The following is a 7,269-nucleotide window of genomic DNA, read 5'->3' as shown; positions in this document are numbered from 1 at the left end:
TTAACAGCTGATGGGGATGGTAATAGAATACACTGCAACCCAGGACACATGGTAACAGAAAATTTCTTGGAATTTACTTCCTGGGAGCAGAAAACTGATGTAGTTAAAACCTGCACTGATGAGGGAAGCTACCAGGATAAAATAAGAAAGCGGTCATTTAGGGGGCACACACTTAAGGGGTTTTCTCTTTGTTTTTCCTTCCAGGCTCTTCAGGCTTTAGGGAAGTTTGTTTGAAACTGCTTCCCAGATGATGGGAAGATGCATGTGGGAAGGTTGGTCTTCAGTAAAAGCCATTCAACCAGCATCACTCACCAGTGATCAGGGGAGAGGGCACCTTCAGGGGATGACTGGTGACCCCATGTCAGGGCAGGATACCCTGACCTCACTTCTGTGACACTTGTTTTGTTCTTGTGATTTGTAGAAGGAGCTGCATTTCAGCTGGCTGCTTGACTTCTTTTCAATTTCTTCTTGGTGTTTACTTCTGAAAACCTGTGGAGAATTTGTGAGGTTACCATAACAATCAAAAAGGAAAAAATACAGTACTAAATTTTTTGAAAGGAGGAGATGGAATTGCAGCACAATCAGTCAGACTTTTATTACGGTGTTTTTCTGGAAATTAATAAATTATTTCCCACCTAGTCATCTTCTGGATGCTTATGAGTAACTGTAAGCATGGGTTTGTTTGGAACAAATAATGTCAGACACCCTAATTACCCTCTGGAGCAGGGTAACAGGTCCTGTAGATAGAAAAAGAGCAGATTCTATGATTTACTCCAATCCTACTTAGGTTTTTGATGCTGTTTTGATACTAGTAGAAAAAAAACTAAGGAAAGGAAATTTTTTTGAAACTTATGGATGGTGCAAGGTAAGTGTGCTGACCATGATCCAGACCTAGCTTCTGTGTGTGATCAAACTCAGAAGTAGTGTTGTGTGAGGATTTCCAAAAGTGGACCCTATGGCATGGGTCATTGTTATTGAGGCATTTGATAAAATGCTGGTTCAGACTCAACAAGTAGCACCAAACTAGGGGATGTTACAAGTGCTTGGGGGGAGAAAGGTATTAGATTTTCAAGTAGCTTTGGACAGAACCAGACGATGACCTTGGAAGGTCCATCGTTCTCACCAAAAGGCTTTAGTGCGGGCTTGCTGTTATCTCTGGTGGGTGGGTTGGCTGTACAGAATACTCAGGGATGGTTGGAGGGCCTCCACTGAAAAGTGTTGTGGGGTCGTGGTGAGTCATACACTGCTTTTCCAGCATCATCCTGTCCCAACAGCAGCAGACTCATGCTTCCATAAACAGGAGGATGGACTTCATGTCCAGTGTTGGGATCTCCTGGTGCTTTGGCATTACTGGAGTACTAAAGCCTACATGAGGAGTAAGGATGTTTGGTCTGGAGAGAAGGTGCAGGATTGGCCTGAGGAGTTTGCAGTGCCAGCAAACAGCGGCAGCTTGCTGTAAGGTGAAACCCCGTGTCTGTAGCGGTTAGGGCCAGTGGAAATGAATGTGAGTGGTATCATGAAAGGTAGGAACTCCTGCTTGTAGGGATGGTGAAGTGTCGAAGGAGACTGTTGGGAGGCTTTGTCTGGGATGTCCATGGCTTGGTTTTGGCATTGGGCAGACCAAATGTGTGTGTTAGGTGTGGGCTGGAGGCACCTGGGAGCTAAACACAGTGGGATTTTGTTTGCAGAAGTTACAGGGTTACTGGGTCAGACAGGGATCTGGCAGAAAAGAAGCCGGTGTGTTGGGTTGGAGAAGATGAATTCTTCCCAGCTGAGCTTCACCTTGTTGGTGGAGGAAAACTGTGGTCAGCTCTGTGAGAGAGGGAATCAGAGCAAGTCACTTGCTTTCGATTTTCTAATCTACAGATTTTGAGAGATTAGGAATCACAGGAGGAGGTGAACTTGCTCCTGGTGCTCTTATCTGTGACTTTTTAAAGGCTGATGAACCCTCAGCATTCAGAGCTGACAGATGCTGATGGGATGCAAATTATTATACTCTTTTTTCCTTGAGAAACATGCTCAGTGGAAGAAAAGTGAGCATGTTTCAGAGCAATGCTTAGTGGCTGCAGTAAACTTGGAACTGGCTCGCTCGTATTTTTTGTTGATTTTGCTCCAGTTTTTACATATTGGTGTGATAATATTCTGTGGTATGAGTCAAGCAAACCTTCTGAATCTGAACTTGATACTTGCTTATTTTGAAAGATAAATTTTTACAAAAAATATTTAAAGTTAGAAGGGTGACTTCAACAGATTATTGAATATGAGAAGAATTTTCTGTCTGAATTCAAGACAAATCTGTGCACTTTTCAACATGGAAATGTTTCTTTTTTCAGGCTAATAATAAAATGCAAATGCACAACAGAGCTGTTCCCCATTGTAGGGTAAGAACTGGAGCAGTGTTTTTGCATGCTTAGACTGATTCTGTTTAGGTTTTTTTTTCTACTGGGAATGGTAGCTTTTACAGAAGAGGCCAAGAGAGTGAAGATTGTTACTTAGAGAAAAGCTGTAATGTAAAGCATGTTTGGTTTGTGTCTTCTCTTCCAGGTAATCGAGCCCCGTGGACTTTCTCTGAAGAGATTCCAAAATAGGTGGTGAGTATTTTGCAGAGCCTGCTCCTTTCAAAGCACTCTTTGATTTAGTAATAGAAAAACTAAATGAGAAATAGAAAATGCAAGCATTGTTTTTTGTTCTTCATTGAGTGCATAAGTTTGCATTTGCTGAGTTAATGGCATGCTTTAATTTTAAAGCTGGCAGGGCTAATCTTTGAGCAGGGGTTTGTCATCAAAATGTTAAGGTTTACCTTTGCACTAAAAAAAATTTCCTGAGATTTCATAAGTGAACTGTTACATTTTGAAAAATACTTGACTTTAGGGAAAAGCTGAACAAATTACGTTGTATTTTTTACTAAAATCCTACACATCCTACTGTGGCGGTGTTTTCTGTGTCAGAAAGCAACCTTAGGGTTTTTTTCCCTTGTGTTCTGTCCAAAGGTGTTAATTTAAAGGAATGCAACTTCCAGAGAGTTAAATGAGCTGCATAACCTATTCTAATCTCTGCCACATATGACTGATTTTGTTCTGCCTGCACCCAAGACTTCCATGTATTTAATTTGTATGCACTTCCTTAGGTTCTTATTTGTAAGTGAAACATTAAATCAGGAGGATGAGATCGCTAAGAACTGCCAATGTGGTGCCATTGCAGGTGCAAAGGCACCTCTTACGCTGATGTAAATCAGTGCAATTTCTTTTCCTCTGCTGGAGGTGATCTCTCCAACGGTGCCAGCTGGGACTCTGCTCTGTAACACCCTTTGCTGTTTGTTTTTGTTGTTTCTAGAGAAATACATACGCTGTTTCCTCTTTCAATTCTAGATTTCTTTCCCATGAGATTAACCAAATTATATAATTACCCATTAATTCCTCAGGAAGTTCATTCTTTCGTTGCATTTCCCCAGTGCACAGGATACAAGCTATTAGAGCTCTTGTGTATTCAGACTGACTAATGAACTATGGCGGGATGCCCCAAACCTCTAATGGACTTCTCTGTCTTCTAAGTCTGTGTATTTCCCATAGATCAGATGCCTTTTGATACATACGGTCGCAGGTTAATTTGAAGTGTCCGTGCAGCTGAAATGTAGCCATCTGCACTGGTATTTTCTCAGGGCAGGGGAGGATGATGAAGTTTGGTGTGTCTGTCCACCTAAATATGTGTTCATTGTGGCTAGAAAATGGTTATTTAACCATTTATAAGGGGCTTACTTAACACCCCTTAAATGCATACGTTACCAACTACATCTTTCATCAATGAAAACATCCCTTACTTAGTAAGCTCTGTTATCCTTATTTTCTGTATTGAGGCTTATGTTCCTAAAACGTGAGTTTTACAAGGCCAAATCATGAATCCCATATGCCTTTCACCAAAATGCTCTTGTGAGCAGTAGCTTGTGAACCCCTCCTCTGCCCCAGCCCTGCAGCTATGATGGGGTCTGTATTGAAAAGTTGCATGGTTTGTACTGCTGATTTCTGTACTGGGACCTGAATATTCAGCGGATCTTTTTTGAGAGGTTGAAAAAAGAAACAAAATTCTTCTTCTGAGGACAGGGGAGTATGAGATGAATGATGTTAATACCATGTGTGTAAAATCCAGGTAATTTAAAACTGTCTCTTTAAATTGAATTAAAATAGGATTTTCTTGTTTCGGGTAACACCTGAACAGGGTATGAGTAAAAAACCACTTGTTGGTGGTTTTTTACAGTCCAGACTGTTTGCCACAGTTAATATGTCTTTCTCCTGGATAGTCTCTTTGGGCAGTGCTTTCTAAAGCATGGAGCTCCTGTGGTCTTTCAGGGGAGCTTGGGCTCCTGATGCACTTTAGCTAACAGAGATTAGAGTTGTTGGGTGTTTGTACATCACATTGTTTGATGCTTTAATGGTCTATATTCCTTGCCTTTTCAAGTTCAGGTGTGTCCATGATTTCAATTTGTGAATTTATATGATCCATGCCAGAAGAAGGTACATCTCTAGAGCATAACAGCTCCTGTATGGAGCTTTACGGTGGTCTGGCTGTGTCAGTTCATGTTTAACATGTAGGAAGAGACAGACTTGAAGGCAGACTAGTGCTGAGCCTGATGGGCATTTTCCAAAATGTAATGTGTGGCCAATGGCACATGGATGGCTTCAGAATAAAGTACGAAACTAAAATGTGTATGAATGTGCCTAAAAGTAGCTTGACTTTTACCCCAGCTGAGCACATCTGGAAGTGAAGGTGCTGGCCAGGGAAGGGGGAAATTGGCATTTGGGTGCTCTCTTGCTGGGATACCACAGGCTCTGATGCAGCAAGCTGCTTACCTGTGTTTCTGCCTGTAAGCACATAAGCAGCTCTGGGCAGGGAAGACCAGGGAGCCAGACACATGACGAGAGATGCGTCTGTCAGGGCCACCCTGGGCAGGACACCTGAATGGACAGCTGTGTCGGGGGGCCTTGTGCCTCGGTGTGTTTCAGGGTGCTGCTGGAGTGACTGTGCTGGGAGGTTGGAGCTGGGATGTGGGCAGGAGGGTTGTCTCTGTCCCAGGTGCAATGCAGGGGGCTGTGATGGTGGCATTGCTGTAACCTCTGTGCTGTTCTGGAGGAGCACATAAGTGGCTGTGACCCATGGCCAGGGAAGGCAGAGCATGGGACATGAAATGGTGTGAACATCATTTCTGAAACTGCCTGTTGCTTGCATGGGCATAGGGCTCTGAGTCTGGAACAGGGCCCCTTGCTTCTCTGGTCCAGAGCTGGTATGTTTGATGCAACGTGAAAGCGAAACTTTTTGCGGCCAGACCAATAGATCTGTCCTGCCAAACTGGCTTTGAGAAACATTCTATTTTTAAACAGAAAGCTGAGTTTAAATCTCTGCAGAGATTTGTGGGAAGGAGGGTCCCCTTGAATGGGAGGTTGCAAGCAGTACTGGAGGGTTGAGTTTCTGAACATATCTCAGGATTACCTGTGGCAAGATGTGGAAATCAGGAAATGTTCTTGCCATTGGTGTTGGTATATTTGTTGGAAATACGCTCTATGTTCTGTGCACAGAGCCAGGCCATGGGCATCTCCCCATGATGTGGCTCTGGGATCTTCTCCATCACTAGAACATATCCCCTCCCCAGGATCTCGTCACCCCTGAGTCCTGGTGCCTTCTAGCACGGCTCTGTGTCTACTGCCCTTGTCAGCATTTCCTTGTCTTCTCTGTAGCCCACCTATGTCCCCATATCCAGAGTCCCATGGGGTCACCATTCCTGTGAATATTCAGGCTCTGCAAGCAGAAAAAAAGCCAGTAGCAGTGCCAGGCTGAGCACCACGGCAGAGAAGGAGAAGGGAGCAGGCAAGCCAAGTGGGAATTTGGGGCTGTTTTCTCCTTCCCCTGAGCATCATCTGCACTATAGCCTCGAAAATCTGCCTTGTTTCAGAACTCGAAGTCAAGTCCTCTTGGGGAAAGAGAGACTTTTCAGTTCTGTTAACTTTTCCTGTTACCTTTCCCTGCTGTCTGGAGGGAGCCGTGAGGGCCAGATACCTGCCATACATAAAACTATACCGTGGGTGCAGGGAGGGGAGATGGAAATGCAATTAATGGAAAATGTGTCTTAAAAAAGAACAAATGGGGAGCACAATAGCAAATGAAGTATCTTTTCTGAGTAACTTATGTAACAAAGTAATTAAAAATAATTCATTATGGTTTAATGTGTCCTTAATCAAAGCTTCCAATTTTTTCCTTAACGACCTTTAAAAATTGCTATTTGAGTGTTTGTCTTTTACATTCTCATTATAAATAGGTTTTACTGATGTTTTCTCTGTTGAGAATTTCCTATGTTGTACTGCACATTTGCTTTCCATATACACTGTTTGCTCATTCAAGGATGTTAAGAAAAAAACCCCAGAATGAATGTGGAGCACTGCTGTTTGTCTGTGTTTGTTTTTATGAATGAATCTTCTGCATGAGTGTTCACAGGATTTGGGATTGCTCACTTTTCAAAAACTTCTAAAATTCAAACTTTTTCCTTAATTCTTTACTGTGATGGGGAAAAATTAAAGCAGGCTTTCATTTTCAAAAGTAAACTATTAGCCAAGATTTCCAAGCTGGAAGATAGTGGGGCCCTATAATTGCCCTGTGTTCCCCATTGTGCTCCCCCAAACACCACCTGCCTTCTCCATTTTGTAGAGATGTTGCTATATGGCATGAAAAAGTAGTGTCTCCTAATGCAAGTATCTCGTGTTGATTCACTGCTATACAACGGTTCATCCCCTAAGAGTGTGGGATTACAAAGTATTATCATGCTCAGATTGACTCAGGTAGTGCTATTTTTATTTAAGCTGTATTAAGGTATCGTTGTGAATCTTTGGTCTTGCAGCATGGGTGTAATACGATTAACTATTTTTGTAAAAAATCAACATGGGTGTACAAATCCTGTCCATGTCAAGAGCTGCAAAGATTAGTCATTTTTTTTCCCCCCTCTCCTTTACAGTGAGTTATTACATTTTTAATTTTCCTGTGACTTCCATCATGTGGGGCAGGCTTGGAATAAAATAAGAAGGTGCCTCAGGTCTCAGGGACTTGGTACTTGCTGGGAGAAGCTTTGGTACAAGAGGGGGGCTTTGGTGTAAGAGGGAGCAAGGTTTGGGGATGCTCAGTGGGATTACCTGGGCAGTCACCAAGGGAGTGCAGTGGGTTTCACCCACCTGAATCTTTGAGGAGCCATCTAATTCAAGCAAATGAGACCTCCCCTGACCAGCAGTTCTG

At 42.9% G+C, this 7,269-nt stretch overlaps 1 protein-coding gene across 1 annotated transcript in view; it reads left to right on the top strand.

Moving 5' to 3' along the window:
• Positions 1-2,538: 2,538 nt before the first annotated feature.
• Positions 2,539-7,269, top strand: part of HPCAL1 (hippocalcin like 1) — a 48,357-nt gene continuing 43,626 nt past the window's right edge. Inside the window, exon 1 of the mRNA XM_042033019.1 lies at positions 2,539-2,591. The gene's annotated coding sequence lies outside the window, so the exon portion shown is untranslated. The remainder of the gene's footprint in view (positions 2,592-7,269) is intronic.

The sequence above is a fragment of the Corvus kubaryi genome, unplaced genomic scaffold (genome assembly GCF_017639235.1).
Source record: "Corvus kubaryi isolate FWS band 111438036 unplaced genomic scaffold, C.kubaryi_AGA036_p1.0 37354, whole genome shotgun sequence".
NCBI classification, from domain to species: domain Eukaryota; kingdom Metazoa; phylum Chordata; class Aves; order Passeriformes; family Corvidae; genus Corvus; species Corvus kubaryi.
The sequence above is the reverse complement of the archived record's forward strand: the minus strand, read 5'-3'. Positions and strand labels throughout refer to the sequence as shown.